The following is a 27,585-nucleotide window of genomic DNA, read 5'->3' as shown; positions in this document are numbered from 1 at the left end:
GAGAGAATTTCATTGGAGCCAAAGTGAGCACTCTAGCCTGGGAGGGCAGCCTTCACAAAGGAACCAAGCCCTCTGGAAAAGGGTGATTTTCAGCACACTTGTAGAGCCCTTCCCAACAAAGAGACCTACCCCAAGCATGACAGGGCTCCATTCCTTCAAGGCTTCCAAGACATCTCTTGGGACGCATTAGCATGTGGCCAGTGGGCCCCCATGACGCCAGAGCTATGGAAAGTGAGACTGATCTTCCAAGAATGCTAGGGGCCTAGGAAAGGAGGCATCGACTCTTCTCTTCAACGTCCTCAAGAGATCCTTCTTGACTTTGGATTATGCTTAAGGCAGAAGGACACTGTAGGTCTGATAAGGCCCAAGTGCGGCCTCGTGTTTCCAATCAAGTTTCAAGCTTGAATCAGCATGGCCTCCCCATAGACTTGAATAGATGACAATGTTCTCCTCTCAGTGCTTGTCCCTCTACTCTGCCTTCTTGCCAAGGATTCCTTTCTTATCCCTGGAATCAGAGTCTGTTTGATCTCTTCCAGTTTCTGTGCCCGCTTTCTGTTTGTCAAAGCAGTTTCTGGGTATGTCTCCCTTTAATAGCCCAGCCTAGGCCAATCCTCAGACTGTAACCATGCGGCCATCTTGGGGGACATGTTCACCGTGATGTCATAAAGAACCTCAGAAGGCCAAGTTGTCCTGACAACCTCCAAGCACACAGAGTTTCAGAGCCATCTCAGACCAGTCTGACTCCTCCCCTTTCAAGGTAGGATAGTTTTCCTTTTTCTGGATTTCTTGTCGGTTTCTAACTTTCTCCTCGAACTTGGAAAGGCCTGCTCCATTCTCTCTAGACACTGGTTTCTTTCCTGTAAGATTACCCTGGGTGTTATCTCTTATGTCTTGGGTAGATGGCCAAGTGGGTGGACCTTCCCCAGAGAAAGTCCTGGACTCCCTCCCAAGTTGAAGTTGCCCAGGCAATCCTCTGATGCGCAATGATCGTGTCATCTCCTAGCACTCTGCCAATTCCGCCTTGGCAGGTCCCATGTTTTCCTTCCTTCTTCCTTTGGGGAAGTGTACCAGATGCCTTCCTAGATTGGAATATTCTCACGGTTCTTTTTCTGGTGCGTATTGAGAACGGACCCTCACAATTGCTACTCCTTTATGACCTCTGTCCGCACCGTACCATGAAATCTCTATTCCCTAACAGTGCTAATGTGATCTGCACCCACGCTGTGAAAGAGTGAGGCCCGGGCCACCCAAGCGGAACGTGGGCACTTGCCCGCTCCACCACAGGGCCGGCCCTGACTTGTACTTTTGGACAACCTGTGGCCTGAACTTGGGAAGATGTGGGCCTGTTTGGATTATTCGTGAAGGGGATTAGTAGGAACATCATGGACGGTAACGTTTTCCGTTGGTTCCTGGGCTTAGCACGGATCAGGTTCTCTTGGTAGGATTCCTCTTCATGTATTTGGAATGGTCTACCTTTCTGTAGCATCAGTCAGGCTTTTGAGGTGATTTTCCATCCTTGGAAGTTCACCTTCTCTAATCTCTTTCAGCCCCCAAAGCTGTATGCCGTCATTCTGGACCCCTTTTTGGATGTTTGATTTTAGGTGGATTTATTGCCATAACCCTGCATTAGAACATCCTATGTCTTTCAGATTTACATCCTCATCGATTTAGACTTCCGTGTAGGTTCCATCCTCTTCACCAGCGTAAGCCGAATCACAGGCCCTCACCACACACTTGTGCCTCATCATCTCTTTCACCCTCCCCCACCGCCCCGCTTTGCCTCTGGGCGCCCCCGATCAAATGTCCAGTGCCACCTGTTGGTTAGTGCTTGTTTTTTCTTCTCCTTGTAAGTGAGATCCTACGGTATTTGACTTTGTCCCTGGGGCTTGTTTCACTTCCCCTAAAACCCTCCCAGCCATTCTGGTGGTCACAAATGGCTGGATTGCATCCTTTGTTCCCGCTGAGTGGTCTGCCATTGTGTGGCTATAGCCCATGTTCCTTCTCCATTCGTCCCTTGCTGGGCACCAGGGCGGCTTCCAAGTCTTGGAGAGCGGGAGTAAGGCTGTGGTGAACTCAGCGGTGCACATGTCTTTAGGCGGTAGTGTTTCCGAGTTCTTTGGCTAAACGCGCCCCAGAGGAATAGCTGGATCATATGGGACATGGATTCTTAAATTTCGGAGGCAGTTCCACTTCGCTTGGCCCAGTGGCTGCGCCGGTATCCACTGCCAGCAGCAGTGCAGGAGGCTTCCCTTCTCTCCACCTCCTCTCTGACGCTTGTTGTTTCCTGTCTGCCTCCTTATAGCCATTCTGACCACAGTGAGCTGCTATGTCATTGCGGTTTGGATTTGCCTTGGCCTCAGACTTAATGAGGGTGAACAAGTTTTCATGCACCTGTTGGCCCTCTTTAGATCTTCTTGGGAGAAATCTCCGTGTCCATCTTTGGCCCAGGATTTCATTGGCTTGTTCTTTTTCTTGTGGAGACGTGTGAGTTGATTGTATCTTTGGGCTTTTCACCCCTTGTCCGATGTGTGCTTTGCAAACATCCACTCCCAGTTGTTGTGCTGTCTTTGCATTGAGTCGATGGTTTCCTTGACTGGGCAGAAGCATCTGCATGTGAGGTGGTCCCGTTTGTTTCTTGTCTCCTTTGCTGCCCTTGCCCAGTCAGACAGGCTTCTTCCAAATAGGCGGCTCAGACAGATGGCAAAGAGCACTCTGCCTAGGTCTTCTCCTACAAGTTTCACGGTTTCAAGTGTGCCATTCAGGGCTTTAATCCATTCCAGGTGGTGCGTGTGCCAGGTGGCACATCATGGTCTACTCTCGTTGTGTTCCATGTGGCTGTGCAGGCTTCCCAGCACCGTTTCTTGGAGAGACTCTCCTTTGTCCACTGTCTCCTCTTGGCTCCCTGGTCGCAAATGGGCTGTCCTTGTATGTTTGAGTTGGGCTCTGGGCTCTCGATTCTGTTGCATGGGTCTGTGTGCCTGTTTTTGGGCCCGGACTGTGCCGTTTCGGTACCTAGCGCTTCGTCCTCTATGTTGAAATCAGAAAGTGTGATACGTCCTGCTTTGTTCATTTTCCTGAGGATTCCTTGGCCTATTCAGGGTCTCTTGTTGCTGGCTGGAAACTTTAGGATTCTCTCTTCTATCTCTCTGGCAAATATGGCTGCAACTTTGACTGGGATTGCATGGAATCCAGAGATTCCTTTCTCCGCTATGGACGTTTCAAGTGTGTTAATTCTTCCATTCCTAGGTCCCGGAATATCCTTCTTTTTCCTTGTGTCGTCTTGAATTTCTTTCCCCAAACGTTTGCTAGTTTTCGGTTGACATAGCTTTCACCTGTTTTGCTAAGGTTCTTCATAGACATCTTCTTCTTCGTACTGGCAAGCTGTGTTTTTTGTTCGTTTGTGTTTAGCTTCCATTTGTCTACTCTTTGCAACTTGTAATTGGTTCTGTTTTGGCAGAAGTGCATCGCTGTGCTCACATCTGCTGGCAATGCTCCTGTATTTGCTGTGGAAGTCTGGCCCTATCTAACGTCCCTTCCCATCTGCCTCTGCACCCCCTCGGACGCCTGCCCCAGAATGACTGAAGCAGTGGTGAGGAGGCTCACCCCCAGGATTCCACCCGGCCCACCCCGGGCCACCGACCCAGAAGCTGCGGACCTCACCGCTGCACCACCGGCCGGCCCCTTTCATGTTCCATTGGCAACCTGCAGTTGAGTGCAATGGGGCTTGAATATGCTGCTTGAGCCCAACTCTGGCACTGTGTAGATGAGGCCAGGTTGTTTGTCGGGGCCACTGTGACGTCAGAGGATTGGTCATAGCTGTGCGTCTGCTGTCCCGGCAAACTTCACGGACACAGGGCTTCAGAGCCCGCTTGGAGCAGTCTCATAACGCACCCTTCCCAGTGAGCCCAGGTTTGACCTTCGTTGCCGTTTTTTGGCTTGTGAATTTCTCTGACTTTCAAACGTTCCAGCACAGTGTGTCTAAAGACTGACATCTTTCATTGTGGATTATTCAGGTGTGATATCTGTTCGCCTTGCATTTTCTGGGACCTTTTTTTCTTTTCCACAGTATACTCGTCATGGTCTTTCTCAGGTATCTCCCTTAGATGTGCTCATCAGTCCGTTCTCCTTCAGTCCAAGGGAATAATTTTGTATTTCTTGAATCATCGTATGTTCTCTAGGCCGAGGTGTGAGTGCTTTCGTGATTCTTGGTTGCTGTCTTTGAATTTGCAGCGGTCACTTGTAGGACTCTTTGCTATCCTAGCCTAGGTCAAGCGAAGCACTGACAACCCGTGGTCATCTGGCTTGGTGTGACATCCTGAGATCAGAAACTCCAAATTCGAGGTGGTCCTGGCAACCCCCTTCATGGACATAATGTTTTTCTGAGACAAATTAGACAAATATGATGAATTCCTCGCTCCAGGAAAGATATTTTTCTTTCTCTTTTGTGCATTCGGGAAGTTTCGAACTTGACCCCTGACCCTTGAACATTGCCCTTGATTCCATCTAGATAAGGGCTGACTTTATTTCTATAGGCTGTGCCATTCGTTTGACCTACATCCTCAGCCCTGGCATGTTTATTTTTCTGGAAACAGAATTGTAATGTTCTAATTTTCAGCCAGCTTCCCTCCATATGGCGTCAAAGCACATAATCAATAATCCTTCTACGGCAAGAAGTCGGGGGAGAGAATTTCATTGGAGCCAAAGTGAGCACTCTAGCCTGGGAGGGCAGCCTTCACAAAGGAACCAAGCCCTCTGGAAAAGGGTGATTTTCAGCACACTTGTAGAGCCCTTCCCAACAAAGAGACCTACCCCAAGCATGACAGGGCTCCATTCCTTCAAGGCTTCCAAGACATCTCTTGGGACGCATTAGCATGTGGCCAGTGGGCCCCCATGACGCCAGAGCTATGGAAAGTGAGACTGATCTTCCAAGAATGCTAGGGGCCTAGGAAAGGAGGCATCGACTCTTCTCTTCAACGTCCTCAAGAGATCCTTCTTGACTTTGGATTATGCTTAAGGCAGAAGGACACTGTAGGTCTGATAAGGCCCAAGTGCGGCCTCGTGTTTCCAATCAAGTTTCAAGCTTGAATCAGCATGGCCTCCCCATAGACTTGAATAGATGACAATGTTCTCCTCTCAGTGCTTGTCCCTCTACTCTGCCTTCTTGCCAAGGATTCCTTTCTTATCCCTGGAATCAGAGTCTGTTTGATCTCTTCCAGTTTCTGTGCCCGCTTTCTGTTTGTCAAAGCAGTTTCTGGGTATGTCTCCCTTTAATAGCCCAGCCTAGGCCAATCCTCAGACTGTAACCATGCGGCCATCTTGGGGGACATGTTCACCGTGATGTCATAAAGAACCTCAGAAGGCCAAGTTGTCCTGACAACCTCCAAGCACACAGAGTTTCAGAGCCATCTCAGACCAGTCTGACTCCTCCCCTTTCAAGGTAGGATAGTTTTCCTTTTTCTGGATTTCTTGTCGGTTTCTAACTTTCTCCTCGAACTTGGAAAGGCCTGCTCCATTCTCTCTAGACACTGGTTTCTTTCCTGTAAGATTACCCTGGGTGTTATCTCTTATGTCTTGGGTAGATGGCCAAGTGGGTGGACCTTCCCCAGAGAAAGTCCTGGACTCCCTCCCAAGTTGAAGTTGCCCAGGCAATCCTCTGATGCGCAATGATCGTGTCATCTCCTAGCACTCTGCCAATTCCGCCTTGGCAGGTCCCATGTTTTCCTTCCTTCTTCCTTTGGGGAAGTGTACCAGATGCCTTCCTAGATTGGAATATTCTCACGGTTCTTTTTCTGGTGCGTATTGAGAACGGACCCTCACAATTGCTACTCCTTTATGACCTCTGTCCGCACCGTACCATGAAATCTCTATTCCCTAACAGTGCTAATGTGATCTGCACCCACGCTGTGAAAGAGTGAGGCCCGGGCCACCCAAGCGGAACGTGGGCACTTGCCCGCTCCACCACAGGGCCGGCCCTGACTTGTACTTTTGGACAACCTGTGGCCTGAACTTGGGAAGATGTGGGCCTGTTTGGATTATTCGTGAAGGGGATTAGTAGGAACATCATGGACGGTAACGTTTTCCGTTGGTTCCTGGGCTTAGCACGGATCAGGTTCTCTTGGTAGGATTCCTCTTCATGTATTTGGAATGGTCTACCTTTCTGTAGCATCAGTCAGGCTTTTGAGGTGATTTTCCATCCTTGGAAGTTCACCTTCTCTAATCTCTTTCAGCCCCCAAAGCTGTATGCCGTCATTCTGGACCCCTTTTTGGATGTTTGATTTTAGGTGGATTTATTGCCATAACCCTGCATTAGAACATCCTATGTCTTTCAGATTTACATCCTCATCGATTTAGACTTCCGTGTAGGTTCCATCCTCTTCACCAGCGTAAGCCGAATCACAGGCCCTCACCACACACTTGTGCCTCATCATCTCTTTCACCCTCCCCCACCGCCCCGCTTTGCCTCTGGGCGCCCCCGATCAAATGTCCAGTGCCACCTGTTGGTTAGTGCTTGTTTTTTCTTCTCCTTGTAAGTGAGATCCTACGGTATTTGACTTTGTCCCTGGGGCTTGTTTCACTTCCCCTAAAACCCTCCCAGCCATTCTGGTGGTCACAAATGGCTGGATTGCATCCTTTGTTCCCGCTGAGTGGTCTGCCATTGTGTGGCTATAGCCCATGTTCCTTCTCCATTCGTCCCTTGCTGGGCACCAGGGCGGCTTCCAAGTCTTGGAGAGCGGGAGTAAGGCTGTGGTGAACTCAGCGGTGCACATGTCTTTAGGCGGTAGTGTTTCCGAGTTCTTTGGCTAAACGCGCCCCAGAGGAATAGCTGGATCATATGGGACATGGATTCTTAAATTTCGGAGGCAGTTCCACTTCGCTTGGCCCAGTGGCTGCGCCGGTATCCACTGCCAGCAGCAGTGCAGGAGGCTTCCCTTCTCTCCACCTCCTCTCTGACGCTTGTTGTTTCCTGTCTGCCTCCTTATAGCCATTCTGACCACAGTGAGCTGCTATGTCATTGCGGTTTGGATTTGCCTTGGCCTCAGACTTAATGAGGGTGAACAAGTTTTCATGCACCTGTTGGCCCTCTTTAGATCTTCTTGGGAGAAATCTCCGTGTCCATCTTTGGCCCAGGATTTCATTGGCTTGTTCTTTTTCTTGTGGAGACGTGTGAGTTGATTGTATCTTTGGGCTTTTCACCCCTTGTCCGATGTGTGCTTTGCAAACATCCACTCCCAGTTGTTGTGCTGTCTTTGCATTGAGTCGATGGTTTCCTTGACTGGGCAGAAGCATCTGCATGTGAGGTGGTCCCGTTTGTTTCTTGTCTCCTTTGCTGCCCTTGCCCAGTCAGACAGGCTTCTTCCAAATAGGCGGCTCAGACAGATGGCAAAGAGCACTCTGCCTAGGTCTTCTCCTACAAGTTTCACGGTTTCAAGTGTGCCATTCAGGGCTTTAATCCATTCCAGGTGGTGCGTGTGCCAGGTGGCACATCATGGTCTACTCTCGTTGTGTTCCATGTGGCTGTGCAGGCTTCCCAGCACCGTTTCTTGGAGAGACTCTCCTTTGTCCACTGTCTCCTCTTGGCTCCCTGGTCGCAAATGGGCTGTCCTTGTATGTTTGAGTTGGGCTCTGGGCTCTCGATTCTGTTGCATGGGTCTGTGTGCCTGTTTTTGGGCCCGGACTGTGCCGTTTCGGTACCTAGCGCTTCGTCCCCTATGTTGAAATCAGAAAGTGTGATACGTCCTGCTTTGTTCATTTTCCTGAGGATTCCTTGGCCTATTCAGGGTCTCTTGTTGCTGGCTGGAAACTTTAGGATTCTCTCTTCTATCTCTCTGGCAAATATGGCTGCAACTTTGACTGGGATTGCATGGAATCCAGAGATTCCTTTCTCCGCTATGGACGTTTCAAGTGTGTTAATTCTTCCATTCCTAGGTCCCGGAATATCCTTCTTTTTCCTTGTGTCGTCTTGAATTTCTTTCCCCAAACGTTTGCTAGTTTTCGGTTGACATAGCTTTCACCTGTTTTGCTAAGGTTCTTCATAGACATCTTCTTCTTCGTACTGGCAAGCTGTGTTTTTTGTTCGTTTGTGTTTAGCTTCCATTTGTCTACTCTTTGCAACTTGTAATTGGTTCTGTTTTGGCAGAAGTGCATCGCTGTGCTCACATCTGCTGGCAATGCTCCTGTATTTGCTGTGGAAGTCTGGCCCTATCTAACGTCCCTTCCCATCTGCCTCTGCACCCCCTCGGACGCCTGCCCCAGAATGACTGAAGCAGTGGTGAGGAGGCTCACCCCCAGGATTCCACCCGGCCCACCCCGGGCCACCGACCCAGAAGCTGCGGACCTCACCGCTGCACCACCGGCCGGCCCCTTTCATGTTCCATTGGCAACCTGCAGTTGAGTGCAATGGGGCTTGAATATGCTGCTTGAGCCCAACTCTGGCACTGTGTAGATGAGGCCAGGTTGTTTGTCGGGGCCACTGTGACGTCAGAGGATTGGTCATAGCTGTGCGTCTGCTGTCCCGGCAAACTTCACGGACACAGGGCTTCAGAGCCCGCTTGGAGCAGTCTCATAACGCACCCTTCCCAGTGAGCCCAGGTTTGACCGTCGTTGCCGTTTTTTGGCTTGTGAATTTCTCTGACTTTCAAACGTTCCAGCACAGTGTGTCTAAAGACTGACATCTTTCATTGTGGATTATTCAGGTGTGATATCTGTTCGCCTTGCATTTTCTGGGACCTTTTTTTCTTTTCCACAGTATACTCGTCATGGTCTTTCTCAGGTATCTCCCTTAGATGTGCTCATCAGTCCGTTCTCCTTCAGTCCAAGGGATTAATTTTGTATTTCTTGAATCATCGTATGTTCTCTAGGCCGAGGTGTGAGTGCTTTCGTGATTCTTGGTTGCTGTCTTTGAATTTGCAGCGGTCACTTGTAGGACTCTTTGCTATCCTAGCCTAGGTCAAGCGAAGCACTGACAACCCGTGGTCATCTGGCTTGGTGTGACATCCTGAGATCAGAAACTCCAAATTCGAGGTGGTCCTGGCAACCCCCTTCATGGACATAATGTTTTTCTGAGACAAATTAGACAAATATGATGAATTCCTCGCTCCAGGAAAGATATTTTTCTTTCTCTTTTGTGCATTCGGGAAGTTTCGAACTTGACCCCTGACCCTTGAACATTGCCCTTGATTCCATCTAGATAAGGGCTGACTTTATTTCTATAGGCTGTGCCATTCGTTTGACCTACATCCTCAGCCCTGGCATGTTTATTTTTCTGGAAACAGAATTGTAATGTTCTAATTTTCAGCCAGCTTCCCTCCATATGGCGTCAAAGCACATAATCAATAATCCTTCTACGGCAAGAAGTCGGGGGAGAGAATTTCATTGGAGCCAAAGTGAGCACTCTAGCCTGGGAGGGCAGCCTTCACAAAGGAACCAAGCCCTCTGGAAAAGGGTGATTTTCAGCACACTTGTAGAGCCCTTCCCAACAAAGAGACCTACCCCAAGCATGACAGGGCTCCATTCCTTCAAGGCTTCCAAGACATCTCTTGGGACGCATTAGCATGTGGCCAGTGGGCCCCCATGACGCCAGAGCTATGGAAAGTGAGACTGATCTTCCAAGAATGCTAGGGGCCTAGGAAAGGAGGCATCGACTCTTCTCTTCAACGTCCTCAAGAGATCCTTCTTGACTTTGGATTATGCTTAAGGCAGAAGGACACTGTAGGTCTGATAAGGCCCAAGTGCGGCCTCGTGTTTCCAATCAAGTTTCAAGCTTGAATCAGCATGGCCTCCCCATAGACTTGAATAGATGACAATGTTCTCCTCTCAGTGCTTGTCCCTCTACTCTGGCTTCTTGCCAAGGATTCCTTTCTTATCCCTGGAATCAGAGTCTGTTTGATCTCTTCCAGTTTCTGTGCCCGCTTTCTGTTTGTCAAAGCAGTTTCTGGGTATGTCTCCCTTTAATAGCCCAGCCTAGGCCAATCCTCAGACTGTAACCATGCGGCCATCTTGGGGGACATGTTCACCGTGATGTCATAAAGAACCTCAGAAGGCCAAATTGTCCTGACAACCTCCAAGCACACAGAGTTTCAGAGCCATCTCAGACCAGTCTGACTCCTCCCCTTTCAAGGTAGGATAGTTTTCCTTTTTCTGGATTTCTTGTCGGTTTCTAACTTTCTCCTCGAACTTGGAAAGGCCTGCTCCATTCTCTCTAGAAACTGGTTTCTTTCCTGTAAGATTACCCTGGGTGTTATCTCTTATGTCTTGGGTAGATGGCCAAGTGGGTGGACCTTCCCCAGAGAAAGTCCTGGACTCCCTCCCAAGTTGAAGTTGCCCAGGCAATCCTCTGATGCGCAATGATCGTGTCATCTCCTAGCACTCTGCCAATTCCGCCTTGGCAGGTCCCATGTTTTCCTTCCTTCTTCCTTTGGGGAAGTGTACCAGATGCCTTCCTAGATTGGAATATTCTCACGGTTCTTTTTCTGGTGCGTATTGAGAACGGACCCTCACAATTGCTACTCCTTTATGACCTCTGTCCGCACCGTACCATGAAATCTCTATTCCCTAACAGTGCTAATGTGATCTGCACCCACGCTGTGAAAGAGTGAGGCCCGGGCCACCCAAGCGGAACGTGGGCACTTGCCCGCTCCACCACAGGGCCGGCCCTGACTTGTACTTTTGGACAACCTGTGGCCTGAACTTGGGAAGATGTGGGCCTGTTTGGATTATTCGTGAAGGGGATTAGTAGGAACATCATGGACGGTAACGTTTTCCGTTGGTTCCTGGGCTTAGCACGGATCAGGTTCTCTTGGTAGGATTCCTCTTCATGTATTTGGAATGGTCTACCTTTCTGTAGCATCAGTCAGGCTTTTGAGGTGATTTTCCATCCTTGGAAGTTCACCTTCTCTAATCTCTTTCAGCCCCCAAAGCTGTATGCCATCATTCTGGACCCCTTTTTGGATGTTTGATTTTAGGTGGATTTATTGCCATAACCCTGCATTCGAACATCCTATGTCTTTCAGATTTACATCCTCATCAATTTAGACTTCCGTGTAGGTTCCATCCTCTTCACCAGCGTAAGCCGAATCACAGGCCCTCACCACACACTTGTGCCTCATCATCTCTTTCACCCTCCCCCACCGCCCCGCTTTGCCTCTGGGCGCCCCCGATCAAATGTCCAGTGCCACCTGTTGGTTAGTGCTTGTTTTTTCTTCTCCTTGTAAGTGAGATCCTACGGTATTTGACTTTGTCCCTGGGGCTTGTTTCACTTCCCCTAAAACCCTCCCAGCCATTCTGGTGGTCACAAATGGCTGGATTGCATCCTTTGTTCCCGCTGAGTGGTCTGCCATTGTGTGGCTATAGCCCATGTTCCTTCTCCATTCGTCCCTTGCTGGGCACCAGGGCGGCTTCCAAGTCTTGGAGAGCGAGAGTAAGGCTGTGGTGAACTCAGCGGTGCACATGTCTTTAGGCGGTAGTGTTTCTGAGTTCTTTGGCTAAACGACCCCCAGAGGAATAGCTGGATCATATGGGACATGGATTCTTAAATTTCGGAGGCAGTTCCACACCGCTTCACCTAGTGGCTGCACCGGTTTCCACTGCCAGCAGCAGTGCAGGAGGCTTCCCTTCTCTCCACCTCCTCTCTGACGCTTGTTGTTTCCTGTCTGCCTCCTTATAGCCTTTCTGACCGCAGTGAGCTGCTATGTCATTGCGGTTTGGATTTGCCTTGGCCTCAGACTTAATGAGGGTGAACAAGTTTTCATGCACCTGTTGGCCCTCTTTAGAACTTCTTGGGAGAAATCTCTGTGTCCATCTTTCGCCCAGGATTTCATTGGCTTGTTCTTTTTGTTGTGGAGACGTGTGAGTTGATTGTATCTTTGGGCTTTTCACCCCTTGTCTGATGTGTGCTTTGTAAACATCCACTCCCAGTTGTTGTGCTGTCTTTGCATTGAGTCGATGGTTTCCTTGACTGTCAGAAGCGTCTGCATGTGAGGTGGTCCCGTTTGTTTCTTGTCTCCTTTGCTGCCCTTGCCCAGTCAGACAGGCTTCTTCCAAATAGGCGGCTCAGACAGATGGCAAAGAGCACTCTGCCTAGGTCTTCTCCTACAAGTTTCACGGTTTCAAGTGTGCCATTCAGGGCTTTAATCCATTCCAGGTGGTGCGTGTGCCAGGTGGCACATCATGGTCTACTCTCGTTGTGTTCCATGTGGCTGTGCAGGCTTCCCAGCACCGTTTCTTGGAGAGACTCTCCTTTGTCCACTGTCTCCTCTTGGCTCCCTGGTCGCAAATGGGCTGTCCATGTATGTTTGAGTTGGGCTCTGGGCTCTCGATTCTGTTGCATGGGTCTGTGTGCCTGTTTTTGGGCCCAGACTGTGCCGTTTCGGTACCTAGCGCTTCGTCCTCTATGTTGAAATCAGAAATTGTGATACGTCCTGCTTTGTTCATTTTCCTGAGGATTCCTTGGCCTATTCAGGGTCTCTTGTTGCTGGCTGGAAACTTTAGGATTCTCTCTTCTATCTCTCTGGCAAATATGGCTGCAACTTTGACTGGGATTACATGGAATCCAGAGATTCCTTTCTCCGCTATGGACGTTTCAAGTGTGTTAATTCTTCCATTCCTAGGTCCCGGAATATCCTTCTTTTTCCTTGTGTCGTCTTGAATTTCTTTCCCCAAACGTTTGCTAGTTTTCGGTTGACATAGCTTTCACCTGTTTTGCTAAGGTTCTTCATAGACATCTTCTTCTTCGTACTGGCAAGCTGTGTTTTTTGTTCGTTTGTGTTTAGCTTCCATTTGTCTACTCTTTGCAACTTGTAATTGGTTCTGTTTTGGCAGAAGTGCATCGCTGTGCTCACATCTGCTGGCAATGCTCCTGTATTTGCTGTGGAAGTCTGGCCCTATCTAACGTCCCTTCCCATCTGCCTCTGCACCCCCTCGGACGCCTGCCCCACAATGACTGAAGCAGTGGTGAGGAGGCTCACCCCCAGGATTCCACCCGGCCCACCCCGGGCCACCGACCCAGAAGCTGCGGACCTCACCGCTGCACCACCGGCCGGCCCCTTTCATGTTCCATTGGCAACCTGCAGTTGAGTGCAATGGGGCTTGAATATGCTGCTTGAGCCCAACTCTGGCACTGTGTAGATGAGGCCAGGTTGTTTGTCGGGGCCACTGTGACGTCAGAGGATTGGTCATAGCTGTGCGTCTGCTGTCCCGGCAAACTTCACGGACACAGGGCTTCAGAGCCCGCTTGGAGCAGTCTCATAACGCACCCTTCCCAGTGAGCCCAGGTTTGACCTTCGTTGCCGTTTTTTGGCTTGTGAATTTCTCTGACTTTCAAACGTTCCAGCACAGTGTGTCTAAAGACTGACATCTTTCATTGTGGATTATTCAGGTGTGATATCTGTTCGCCTTGCATTTTCTGGGACCTTTTTTTCTTTTCCACAGTATACTCGTCATGGTCTTTCTCAGGTATCTCCCTTAGATGTGCTCATCAGTCCGTTCTCCTTCAGTCCAAGGGATTAATTTTGTATTTCTTGAATCACCGTATGTTCTCTAGGCCGAGGTGTGAGTGCTTTCGTGATTCTTGGTTGCTGTCTTTGAATTTGCAGCGGTCACTTGTAGGACTCTTTGCTATCCTAGCCTAGGTCAAGCGAAGCACTGACAACCCGTGGTCATCTGGCTTGGTGTGACATCCTGAGATCAGAAACTCCAAATTCGAGGTGGTCCTGGCAACCCCCTTCATGGACATAATGTTTTTCTGAGACAAATTAGACAAATCTGATGAATTCCTCGCTCCAGGAAAGATATTTTTCTTTCTCTTTTGTGCATTCGGGAAGTTTCGAACTTGACCCCTGACCCTTGAACATTGCCCTTGGTTCCATCTAGATAAGGGCTGACTTTATTTCTATAGGCTGTGCCATTCGTTTGACCTACATCCTCAGCCCTGGCATGTTTATTTTTCTGGAAACAGAATTGTAATGTTCTAATTTTCAGCCAGCTTCCCTCCATATGGCGTCAAAGCACATAATCAATAATCCTTCTACGGCAAGAAGTCGGGGGAGAGAATTTCATTGGAGCCAAAGTGAGCACTCTAGCCTGGGAGGGCAGCCTTCACAAAGGAACCAAGCCCTCTGGAAAAGGGTGATTTTCAGCACACTTGTAGAGCCCTTCCCAACAAAGAGACCTACCCCAAGCATGACAGGGCTCCATTCCTTCAAGGCTTCCAAGACATCTCTTGGGACGCATTAGCATGTGGCCAGTGGGCCCCCATGACGCCAGAGCTATGGAAAGTGAGACTGATCTTCCAAGAATGCTAGGGGCCTAGGAAAGGAGGCATCGACTCTTCTCTTCAACGTCCTCAAGAGATCCTTCTTGACTTTGGATTATGCTTAAGGCAGAAGGACACTGTAGGTCTGATAAGGCCCAAGTGCGGCCTCGTGTTTCCAATCAACTTTCAAGCTTGAATCAGCATGGCCTCCCCATAGACTTGAATAGATGACAATGTTCTCCTCTCAGTGCTTGTCCCTCTACTCTGGCTTCTTGCCAAGGATTCCTTTCTTATCCCTGGAATCAGAGTCTGTTTGATCTCTTCCAGTTTCTGTGCCCGCTTTCTGTTTGTCAAAGCAGTTTCTGGGTATGTCTCCCTTTAATAGCCCAGCCTAGGCCAATCCTCAGACTGTAACCATGCGGCCATCTTGGGGGACATGTTCACCGTGATGTCATAAAGAACCTCAGAAGGCCAAGTTGTCCTGACAACCTCCAAGCACACAGAGTTTCAGAGCCATCTCAGACCAGTCTGACTCCTCCCCTTTCAAGGTAGGATAGTTTTCCTTTTTCTGGATTTCTTGTCGGTTTCTAACTTTCTCCTCGAACTTGGAAAGGCCTGCTCCATTCTCTCTAGACACTGGTTTCTTTCCTGTAAGATTACCCTGGGTGTTATCTCTTATGTCTTGGGTAGATGGCCAAGTGGGTGGACCTTCCCCAGAGAAAGTCCTGGACTCCCTCCCAAGTTGAAGTTGCCCAGGCAATCCTCTGATGCGCAATGATCGTGTCATCTCCTAGCACTCTGCCAATTCCGCCTTGGCAGGTCCCATGTTTTCCTTCCTTCTTCCTTTGGGGAAGTGTACCAGATGCCTTCCTAGATTGGAATATTCTCACGGTTCTTTTTCTGGTGCGTATTGAGAACGGACCCTCACAATTGCTACTCCTTTATGACCTCTGTCCGCACCGTACCATGAAATCTCTATTCCCTAACAGTGCTAATGTGATCTGCACCCACGCTGTGAAAGAGTGAGGCCCGGGCCACCCAAGCGGAACGTGGGCACTTGCCCGCTCCACCACAGGGCCGGCCCTGACTTGTACTTTTGGACAACCTGTGGCCTGAACTTGGGAAGATGTGGGCCTGTTTGGATTATTCGTGAAGGGGATTAGTAGGAACATCATGGACGGTAACGTTTTCCGTTGGTTCCTGGGCTTAGCACGGATCAGGTTCTCTTGGTAGGATTCCTCTTCATGTATTTGGAATGGTCTACCTTTCTGTAGCATCAGTCAGGCTTTTGAGGTGATTTTCCATCCTTGGAAGTTCACCTTCTCTAATCTCTTTCAGCCCCCAAAGCTGTATGCCATCATTCTGGACCCCTTTTTGGATGTTTGATTTTAGGTGGATTTATTGCCATAACCCTGCATTCGAACATCCTATGTCTTTCAGATTTACATCCTCATCGATTTAGACTTCCGTGTAGGTTCCATCCTCTTCACCAGCGTAAGCCGAATCACAGGCCCTCACCACACACTTGTGCCTCATCATCTCTTTCACCCTCCCCCACCGCCCCGCTTTGCCTCTGGGCGCCCCCGATCAAATGTCCAGTGCCACCTGTTGGTTAGTGCTTGTTTTTTCTTCTCCTTGTAAGTGAGATCCTACGGTATTTGACTTTGTCCCTGGGGCTTGTTTCACTTCCCCTAAAACCCTCCCAGCCATTCTGGTGGTCACAAATGGCTGGATTGCATCCTTTGTTCCCGCTGAGTGGTCTGCCATTGTGTGGCTATAGCCCATGTTCCTTCTCCATTCGTCCCTTGCTGGGCACCAGGGCGGCTTCCAAGTCTTGGAGAGCGGGAGTAAGGCTGTGGTGAACTCAGCGGTGCACATGTCTTTAGGCGGTAGTGTTTCTGAGTTCTTTGGCTAAACGCGCCCCAGAGGAATAGCTGGATCATATGGGACATGGATTCTTAAATTTCGGAGGCAGTTCCACACCGCTTCGCCTAGTGGCTGCACTGGTTTCCACTGCCAGCAGCAGTGCTGGAGGCTTCCCTTCTCTCCACATCCTCTCTGACGCTTGTTGTTTCCTGTCTGCCTCCTTATAGCCATTCTGACCACAGTGAGCTGCTATGTCATTGCGGTTTGGATTTGCCTTGGCCTCAGACTTAATGAGGGTGAACAAGTTTTCATGCACCTGTTGGCCCTCTTTAGATCTTCTTGGGAGAAATCTCTGTGTCCATCTTTGGCCCAGGATTTCATTGGCTTGTTCTTTTTCTTGTGGAGACGTGTGAGTTGATTGTATCTTTGGGCTTTTCACCCCTTGTCCGATGTGTGCTTTGCAAACATCCACTCCCAGTTGTTGTGCTGTCTTTGCATTGAGTCGATGGTTTCCTTGACTGGGCAGAAGCGTCTGCATGTGAGGTGGTCCCGTTTGTTTCTTGTCTCCTTTGCTGCCCTTGCCCAGTCAGACAGGCTTCTTCCAAATAGGCGGCTCAGACAGATGGCAAAGAGCACTCTGCCTAGGTCTTCTCCTACAAGTTTCACGGTTTCAAGTGTGCCATTCAGGGCTTTAATCCATTCCAGGTGGTGTGTGTGCCAGGTGGCACATCATGGTCTACTCTCGTTGTGTTCCATTTGGCTGTGCAGTCTTCCCAGCACTGTTTCTTGGAGAGACTCTCCTTTGTCCACTGTCTCCTCTTGGCTCCCTGGTCGCAAATGGGCTGTCCTTGTATGTTTGAGTTGGGCTCTGGGCTCTCGATTCTGTTGCATGGGTCTGTGTGCCTGTTTTTGGGCCCGGACTGTGCCGTTTCGGTACCTAGCGCTTCGTCCTCTATGTTGAAATCAGAAAGTGTGATACGTCCTGCTTTGTTCATTTTCCTGAGGATTCCTTGGCCTATTCAGGGTCTCTTATTGCTGGCTGGAAACTTTAGGATTCTCTCTTCTATCTCTCTGGCAAATATGGCTGCAACTTTGACTGGGATTGCATGGAATCCAGAGATTCCTTTCTCCGCTATGGACGTTTCAAGTGTGTTAATTCTTCCATTCCTAGGTCCCGGAATATCCTTCTTTTTCCTTGTGTCGTCTTGAATTTCTTTCCCCAAACGTTTGCTAGTTTTCGGTTGACATAGCTTTCACCTGTTTTGCTAAGGTTCTTCATAGACATCTTCTTCTTCGTACTGGCAAGCTGTGTTTTTTGTTCGTTTGTGTTTAGCTTCCATTTGTCTACTCTTTGCAACTTGTAATTGGTTCTGTTTTGGCAGAAGTGCATCGCTGTGCTCACATCTGCTGGCAATGCTCCTGTATTTGCTGTGGAAGTCTGGCCCTATCTAACGTCCCTTCCCATCTGCCTCTGCACCCCCTCGGACGCCTGCCCCAGAATGACTGAAGCAGTGGTGAGGAGGCTCACCCCCAGGATTCCACCCGGCCCACCCCGGGCCACCGACCCAGAAGCTGCGGACCTCACCGCTGCACCACCGGCCGGCCCCTTTCATGTTCCATTGGCAACCTGCAGTTGAGTGCAATGGGGCTTGAATATGCTGCTTGAGCCCAACTCTGGCACTGTGTAGATGAGGCCAGGTTGTTTGTCGGGGCCACTGTGACGTCAGAGGATTGGTCATAGCTGTGCGTCTGCTGTCCCGGCAAACTTCACGGACACAGGGCTTCAGAGCCCGCTTGGAGCAGTCTCATAACGCACCCTTCCCAGTGAGCCCAGGTTTGACCTTCGTTGCCGTTTTTTGGCTTGTGAATTTCTCTGACTTTCAAACGTTCCAGCACAGTGTGTCTAAAGACTGACATCTTTCATTGTGGATTATTCAGGTGTGATATCTGTTCGCCTTGCATTTTCTGGGACCTTTTTTTCTTTTCCACAGTATACTCGTCATGGTCTTTCTCAGCTATCTCCCTTAGATGTGCTCATCAGTCCGTTCTCCTTCAGTCCAAGTGATTAATTTTGTATTTCTTGAATCACCGTATGTTCTCTAGGCCGAGGTGTGAGTGCTTTCGTGATTCTTGGTTGCTGTCTTTGAATTTGCAGCGGTCACTTGTAGGACTCTTTGCTATCCTAGCCTAGGTCAAGCGAAGCACTGACAACCCGTGGTCATCTGGCTTGGTTTGACATCCTGAGATCAGAAACTCCAAATTCGAGGTGGTCCTGGCAACCCCCTTCATGGACATAATGTTTTTCTGAGACAAATTAGACAAATCTGATGAATTCCTCGCTCCAGGAAAGATATTTTTCTTTCTCTTTTGTGCATTCGGGAAGTTTCGAACTTGACCCCTGACCCTTGAACATTGCCCTAGATTCCATCTAGATAAGGGCTGACTTTATTTCCATAGGCTGTGCCATTTGTTTGACCTACATCCTCAGCCCTGGCATGTTTATTTTTCTGGAAACAGAATTGTAATGTTCTAATTTTCAGCCAGCTTCCTTCCATATGGCGTCAAAGCACATAATCAATAATCCTTCTACGGCAAGAAGTCGGGGGAGAGAATTTCATTGGAGCCAAAGTGAGCACTCTAGCCTGGGAGGGCAGCCTCCACAAAGGAACCAAGCCCTCTGGAAAAGGGTGATTTTCAGCACACTTGTAGAGCCCTTCCCAACAAAGAGACCTACCCCAAGCATGACAGGGCTCCATTCCTTCAAGGCTTCCAAGACATCTCTTGGGACGCATTAGCATGTGGCCAGTGGGCCCCCGTGATGCCAGAGCTATGGAAAGTGAGACTGATCTTCGAAGAATGCTAGGGGCCTAGGAAAGGAGGCATCGACTCTTCTCTTCAACGTCCTCAAGAGATCCTTCTTGACTTTGGATTATGCTTAAGGCAGAAGGACACTGTAGGTCTGATAAGGCCCAAGTGCGGCCTCGTGTTTCCAATCAAGTTTCAAGCTTGAATCAGCATGGCCTCCCCATAGACTTGAATAGATGACAATGTTCTCCTCTCAGTGCTTGTCCCTCTATTCTGGCTTCTTGCCAAGGATTCCTTTCTTATCCCTGGCATCAGAGTCTGTTTGATCTCTTCCAGTTTCTGTGCCCGCTTTCTGTTTGTCAAAGCAGTTTCTGGGTATGTCTCCCTTTAATAGCCCAGCCTAGGCCAATCCTCAGACTGTAACCATGCGGCCATCTTGGGGGACATGTTCACCGTGATGTCATAAAGAACCTCAGAAGGCCAAGTTGTCCTGACAACCTCCAAGCACACAGAGTTTCAGAGCCATCTCAGACCAGTCTGACTCCTCCCCCTTTCCAGGCAGGATAGTTTTCCTTTTTCTGGATTTCTTGTCGGTTTCTAACTTTCTCCTCGAACTTGGAAAGGCCTGCTCCCTTCTCTCTAGACACTGGTTTCTTTCCTGTAAGATTACCCTGGGTGTTATCTCTTATGTCTTGGGTAGATGGCCAAGTGGGTGGACCTTCCCCAGAGAAAGTCCTGGACTCCCTCCCAAGTTGAAGTTGCCCAGGCAATCCTCTGATGCGCAATGATCGTGTCATCTCCTAGCACTCTGCCAATTCTGCCTTGGCAGGTCCCATGTTTTGCTTCCTTCTTCCTTTGGGGAAGTGTACCAGATGCCTTCCTAGATTGGAATATTCTCACGGTTCTTTTTCTGGTGCGTATTGAGAATGGACCCTCACAATTGCTACACCTTTATGACCTCTGTCCGCACCGTACCATGAAATCTCTATTCCCTAACAGTGCTAATGTGATCTGCACCCGCGCTGTGAAATAGTGAGGCCCGGGCCACCCAAGAGGAACGTGGGCACTTGCCCGCTCCACCACAGGGCCGGCCCTGACTTGTACTTTTGGACCAACCTGTGGCCTGAACTTGGGAAGATGTGGGCCTGTTTGGATTATTCGTGAAGGGGATTAGTAGGAACATCATGGACGGTAACGTTTTCCGTTGGTTCCTGGGCTTAGCACGGATCAGGTTCTCTTGGTAGGATTCCTCTTCATGTATTTGGAATGGTCTACCTTTCTGTAGCATCAGTCAGGCTTTTGAGGTGATTTTCCATCCTTGGAAGTTCACCTTCTCTAATCTCTTTCAGCCCCCAAAGCTGTATGCCGTCATTCTGGACCCCTTTTTGGATGTTTGATTTTAGGTGGATTTATTGCCATAACCCTGCATTAGAACATCCTATGTCTTTCAGATTTACATCCTCATCGATTTAGACTTCCGTGTAGGTTCCATCCTCTTCACCAGCGTAAGCCGAATCACAGGCCCTCACCACACACTTGTGCCTCATCATCTCTTTCACCCTCCCCCACCGCCCCGCTTTGCCTCTGGGCGCCCCCGATCAAATGTCCAGTGCCACCTGTTGGTTAGCGCTTGTTTTTTCTTCTCCTAGTAAGTGAGATCCTACGGTATTTGACTTTGTCCCTGGGGCTTGTTTCACTTCCCCTAAAACCCTCCCAGCCATTCTGGTGGTCACAAATGGCTGGATTGCATCCTGTGTTCCCGCTGAGTGGTCTGCCATTGTGTGGCTATAGCCCATGTTCCTTCTCCATTCGTCCCTTGCTGGGCACCAGGGCGGCTTCCAAGTCTTGGAGAGCGGGAGTAAGGCTGTGGTGAACTCAGCGGTGCACGTCTTTAGGTGGTAGTGTTTCCGAGTTCTTTGGCTAAACGCGCCCCAGAGGAATAGCTGGATCATATGGGACATGGATTCTTAAATTTCGGAGGCAGTTCCACACCGCTTGGCCTAGTGGCTGCACCGGTTTCCACTGCCAGCAGCAGTGCTGGAGGCTTCCCTTCTCTCCACCTCCTCTCTGACGCTTGTTGTTTCCTGTCTGCCTCCTTATAGCCATTCTGACCACAGTGAGCTGCTATGTCATTGCGGTTTGGATTTGCCTTGGCCTCAGACTTAATGAGGGTGAACAAGTTTTCATGCACCTGTTGGCCCTCTTTAGATCTTCTTGGGAGAAATCTCCGTGTCCATCGTTGGCCCAGGATTTCATTGGCTTGTTCTTTTTCTTGTGGAGACGTGTGAGTTGATTGTATCTTTGGGCTTTTCACCCCTTGTCCGATGTGTGCTTTGCAAATATCCACTCCCAGTTGTTGTGCTGTCTTTGCATTGAGTCGATGGTTTCCTTGACTGGGCAGAAGCGTCTGCATGTGAGGTGGTCCCGTTTGTTTCTTGTCTCCTTTGCAGCCCTTGCCCAGTCAGACAGGCTTCTTCCAAATAGGCGGCTCAGACAGATGGCAAAGAGCACTCTGCCTAGGTCTTCTCCTACAAGTTTCACGGTTTCAAGTGTGCCATTCAGGGCTTTAATCCATTCCAGGTGGTGCGTGTGCCAGGTGGAACATCATGGTCTACTCTCCTTGTGTTCCATGTGGCTGTGCAGGCTTCCCAGCACCGTTTCTTGGAGAGACTCTCCTTTGTCCACTGTCTCCTCTTGGCTCCCTGGTCGCAAATGGGCTGTCCTTGTATGTTTGAGTTGGGCTCTGGGCTCTCGATTCTGTTGCATGCTTCTGTGTGCCTGTTTTTGGGCCGTGACTGTGCCGTTTCGGTACCTAGCGCTTCGTCCCCTATGTTGAAATCAGAAAGTGTGATACGTCCTGCTTTGTTCATTTTCCTGAGGATTCCTTGGCCTATTCAGGGTCTCTTGTTGCTGGCTGGAAACTTTAGGATTCTCTCTTCTATCTCTCTGGCAAATATGGCTGCAACTTTGACTGGGATTGCATGGAATCCAGAGATTCCTTTCTCCGCTATGGACGTTTCAAGTGTGTTAATTCTTCCATTCCTAGGTCCCGGAATATCCTTCTTTTTCCTTGTGTCGTCTTGAATTTCTTTCCCCAAACGTTTGCTAGTTTTCGGTTGACATAGCTTTCACCTGTTTTGCTAAGGTTCTTCATAGACATCTTCTTCTTCGTTCTGGCAAGCTGTGTTTTTTGTTCGTTTGTGTTTAGCTTCCATTTGTCTACTCTTTGCAACTTGTAATTGGTTCTGTTTTGGCAGAAGTGCATCGCTGTGCTCACATCTGCTGGCAATGCTCCTGTATTTGCTGTGGAAGTCTGGCCCTATCTAACGTCCCTTCCCATCTGCCTCTGCACCCCCTCGGACGCCTGCCCCAGAATGACTGAAGCAGTGGTGAGGAGGCTCACCCCCAGGATTCCACCCGGCCCACCCCGGGCCACCGACCCAGAAGCTGCGGACCTCACCGCTGCACCACCGGCCGGCCCCTTTCATGTTCCATTGGCAACCTGCAGTTGAGTGCAATGGGGCTTGAATATGCTGCTTGAGCCCAACTCTGGCACTGTGTAGATGAGGCCAGGTTGTTTGTCGGGGCCACTGTGACGTCAGAGGATTGGTCATAGCTGTGCGTCTGCTGTCCCGGCAAACTTCACGGACACAGGGCTTCAGAGCCCGCTTGGAGCAGTCTCATAACGCACCCTTCCCAGTGAGCCCAGGTTTGACCTTCGTTGCCGTTTTTTGGCTTGTGAATTTCTCTGACTTTCAAACGTTCCAGCACAGTGTGTCTAAAGACTGACATCTTTCATTGTGGATTATTCAGGTGTGATATCTGTTCGCCTTGCATTTTCTGGGACCTTTTTTTCTTTTCCACAGTATACTCGTCATGGTCTTTCTCAGCTATCTCCCTTAGATGTGCTCATCAGTCCGTTCTCCTTCAGTCCAAGTGATTAATTTTGTATTTCTTGAATCACCGTATGTTCTCTAGGCCGAGGTGTGAGTGCTTTCGTGATTCTTGGTTGCTGTCTTTGAATTTGCAGCGGTCACTTGTAGGACTCTTTGCTATCCTAGCCTAGGTCAAGCGAAGCACTGACAACCCGTGGTCATCTGGCTTGGTTTGACATCCTGAGATCAGAAACTCCAAATTCGAGGTGGTCCTGGCAACCCCCTTCATGGACATAATGTTTTTCTGAGACAAATTAGACAAATATGATGAATTCCTCGCTCCAGGAAAGATATTTTTCTTTCTCTTTTGTGCATTCGGGAAGTTTCGAACTTGACCCCTGACCCTTGAACATTGCCCTAGATTCCATCTAGATAAGGGCTGACTTTATTTCCATAGGCTGTGCCATTTGTTTGACCTACATCCTCAGCCCTGGCATGTTTATTTTTCTGGAAACAGAATTGTAATGTTCTAATTTTCAGCCAGCTTCCTTCCATATGGCGTCAAAGCACATAATCAATAATCCTTCTACGGCAAGAAGTCGGGGGAGAGAATTTCATTGGAGCCAAAGTGAGCACTCTAGCCTGGGAGGGCAGCCTCCACAAAGGAACCAAGCCCTCTGGAAAAGGGTGATTTTCAGCACACTTGTAGAGCCCTTCCCAACAAAGAGACCTACCCCAAGCATGACAGGGCTCCATTCCTTCAAGGCTTCCAAGACATCTCTTGGGACGCATTAGCATGTGGCCAGTGGGCCCCCGTGATGCCAGAGCTATGGAAAGTGAGACTGATCTTCGAAGAATGCTAGGGGCCTAGGAAAGGAGGCATCGACTCTTCTCTTCAACGTCCTCAAGAGATCCTTCTTGACTTTGGATTATGCTTAAGGCAGAAGGACACTGTAGGTCTGATAAGGCCCAAGTGTGGCCTCGTGTTTCCAATCAAGTTTCAAGCTTGAATCAGCATGGCCTCCCCATAGACTTGAATAGATGACAATGTTCTCCTCTCAGTGCTTGTCCCTCTATTCTGGCTTCTTGCCAAGGATTCCTTTCTTATCCCTGGCATCAGAGTCTGTTTGATCTCTTCCAGTTTCTGTGCCCGCTTTCTGTTTGTCAAAGCAGTTTCTGGGTATGTCTCCCTTTAATAGCCCAGCCTAGGCCAATCCTCAGACTGTAACCATGCGGCCATATTGGGGGACATGTTCACCGTGATGTCATAAAGAACCTCAGAAGGCCAAGTTGTCCTGACAACCTCCAAGCACACAGAGTTTCAGAGCCATCTCAGACCAGTCTGACTCCTCCCCCTTTCCAGGCAGGATAGTTTTCCTTTTTCTGGATTTCTTGTCGGTTTCTAACTTTCTCCTCGAACTTGGAAAGGCCTGCTCCCTTCTCTCTAGACACTGGTTTCTTTCCTGTAAGATTACCCTGGGTGTTATCTCTTATGTCTTGGGTAGATGGCCAAGTGGGTGGACCTTCCCCAGAGAAAGTCCTGGACTCCCTCCCAAGTTGAAGTTGCCCAGGCAATCCTCTGATGCGCAATGATCGTGTCATCTCCTAGCACTCTGCCAATTCTGCCTTGGCAGGTCCCATGTTTTCCTTCCTTCTTCCTTTGGGGAAGTGTACCAGATGCCTTCCTAGATTGGAATATTCTCACGGTTCTTTTTCTGGTGCGTATTGAGAACGGACCCTCACAATTGCTACTCCTTTATGACCTCTGTCCGCACCGTACCATGAAATCTCTATTCCCTAACAGTGCTAATGTGATCTGCACCCGCGCTGTGAAAGAGTGAGGCCCGGGCCACCCAAGAGGAACGTGGGCACTTGCCCGCTCCACCACAGGGCCGGCCCTGACTTGTACTTTTGGACCAACCTGTGGCCTGAACTTGGGAAGATGTGGGCCTGTTTGGATTATTCGTGAAGGGGATTAGTAGAAACATCATGGACGGTAACGTTTTCCGTTGGTTCCTGGGCTTAGCACGGATCAGGTTCTCTTGGTAGGATTCCTCTTCATGTATTTGGAATGGTCTACCTTTCTGTAGCATCAGTCAGGCTTTTGAGGTGATTTTCCATCCTTGGAAGTTCACCTTCTCTAATCTCTTTCAGCCCCCAAAGCTGTATGCCGTCATTCTGGACCCCTTTTTGGATGTTTGATTTTAGGTGGATTTATTGCCATAACCCTGCATTAGAACATCCTATGTCTTTCAGATTTACATCCTCATCGATTTAGACTTCCGTGTAGGTTCCATCCTCTTCACCAGCGTAAGCCGAATCACAGGCCCTCACCACACACTTATGCCTCATCATCTCTTTCACCCTCCCCCACCGCCCCGCTTTGCCTCTGGGCGCCCCCGATCAAATGTCCAGTGCCACCTGTTGGTTAGCGCTTGTTTTTTCTTCTCCTAGTAAGTGAGATCCTACGGTATTTGACTTTGTCCCTGGGGCTTGTTTCACTTCCCCTAAAACCCTCCCAGCCATTCTGGTGGTCACAAATGGCTGGATTGCATCCTCTGGTCCCGCTGAGTGGTCTGCCATTGTGTGGCTATAGCCCATGTTCCTTCTCCATTCGTCCCTTGCTGGGCACCAGGGCGGCTTCCAAGTCTTGGAGAGCGGGAGTAAGGCTGTGGTGAACTCAGCGGTGCACGTCTTTAGGTGGTAGTGTTTCCGAGTTCTTTGGCTAAACGCCCCCCAGAGGAATAGCTGGATCATATGGGACATGGATTCTTAAATTTCGGAGGCAGTTCCACACCGCTTGGCCTAGTGGCTGCACCGGTTTCCACTGCCAGCAGCAGTGCTGGAGGCTTCCCTTCTCTCCACCTCCTCTCTGACGCTTGTTGTTTCCTGTCTGCCTCCTTATAGCCATTCTGACCACAGTGAGCTGCTATGTCCTTGCGGTTTGGATTTGCCTTGGCCTCAGACTTAATGAGGGTGAACAAGTTTTCATGCACCTGTTGGCCCTCTTTAGATCTTCTTGGGAGAAATCTCCGTGTCCATCTTTGGCCCAGGATTTCATTGGCTTGTTCTTTTTCTTGTGGAGACGTGTGAGTTGATTGTATCTTTGGGCTTTTCACCCCTTGTCCGATGTGTGCTTTGCAAATATCCACTCCCAGTTGTTGTGCTGTCTTTGCATTGAGTCGATGGTTTCCTTGACTGGGCAGAAGCGTCTGCATGTGAGGTGGTCCCGTTTGTTTCTTGTCTCCTTTGCTGCCCTTGCCCAGTCAGACAGGCTTCTTCCAAATAGGCGGCTCAGACAGATGGCAAAGAGCACTCTGCCTAGGTCTTCTCCTACAAGTTTCACGGTTTCAAGTGTGCCATTCAGGGCTTTAATCCATTCCAGGTGGTGCGTGTGCCAGGTGGAACATCATGGTCTACTCTCGTTGTGTTCCATGTGGCTGTGCAGGCTTCCCAGCACCGTTTCTTGGAGAGACTCTCCTTTGTCCACTGTCTCCTCTTGGCTCCCTGGTCGCAAATGGGCTGTCCATGTATGTTTGAGTTGGGCTCTGGGCTCTCGATTCTGTTGCATGGGTCTGTGTGCCTGTTTATGGGGCCGGACTGTGCCATTTCGGTACCTAGCGCTTCGTCCCCTATGTTGAAATCAGAAAGTGTGATACGTCCTGCTTTGTTCATTTTCCTGAGGATTCCTTGGCCTATTCAGGGTCTCTTGTTGCTGGCTGGAAACTTTAGGATTCTCTCTTCTATCTCTCTGGCAAATATGGCTGCAACTTTGACTGGGATTGCATGGAATCCAGAGATTCCTTTCTCCGCTATGGACGTTTCAAGTGTGTTAATTCTTCCATTCCTAGGTCCCGGAATATCCTTCTTTTTCCTTGTGTCGTCTTGAATTTCTTTCCCCAAACGTTTGCTAGTTTTCGGTTGACATAGCTTTCACCTGTTTTGCTAAGGTTCTTCATAGACATCTTCTTCTTCGTACTGGCAAGCTGTGTTTTTTGTTCGTTTGTGTTTAGCTTCCGTTTGTCTACTCTTTGCAACTTGTAATTGGTTCTGTTTTGGCAGAAGTGCATCGCTGTGCTCACATCTGCTGGCAATGCTCCTGTATTTGCTGTGGAAGTCTGGCCCTATCTAACGTCCCTTCCCATCTGCCTCTGCACCCCCTCGGACGCCTGCCCCAGAATGACTGAAGCAGTGGTGAGGAGGCTCACCCCCAGGATTCCACCCGGCCCACCCCGGGCCACCGACCCAGAAGCTGCGGACCTCACCGCTGCACCACCGGCCGGCCCCTTTCATGTTCCATTGGCAACCTGCAGTTGAGTGCAATGGGGCTTGAATATGCTGCTTGAGCCCAACTCTGGCACTGTGTAGATGAGGCCAGGTTGTTTGTCGGGGCCACTGTGACGTCAGAGGATTGGTCATAGTTGTGCGTCTGCTGTCCCGGCAAACTTCACGGACACAGGGCTTCAGAGCCCGCTTGGAGCAGTCTCATAACGCACCCTTCCCAGTGAGCCCAGGTTTGACCTTCGTTGCCGTTTTTTGGCTTGTGAATTTCTCTGACTTTCAAACGTTCCAGCACAGTGTGTCTAAAGACTGACATCTTTCATTGTGGATTATTCAGGTGTGATATCTGTTCGCCTTGCATTTTCTGGGACCTTTTTTTCTTTTCCACAGTATACTCGTCATGGTCTTTCTCAGCTATCTCCCTTAGATGTGCTCATCAGTCCGTTCTCCTTCAGTCCAAGTGATTAATTTTGTATTTCTTGAATCACCGTATGTTCTCTAGGCCGAGGT

The sequence above is a fragment of the Equus asinus genome, chromosome X (genome assembly GCF_041296235.1).
Source record: "Equus asinus isolate D_3611 breed Donkey chromosome X, EquAss-T2T_v2, whole genome shotgun sequence".
Taxonomy (NCBI): Eukaryota; Metazoa; Chordata; class Mammalia; order Perissodactyla; family Equidae; genus Equus; species Equus asinus.
This window is presented reverse-complemented; position numbering follows the sequence as displayed.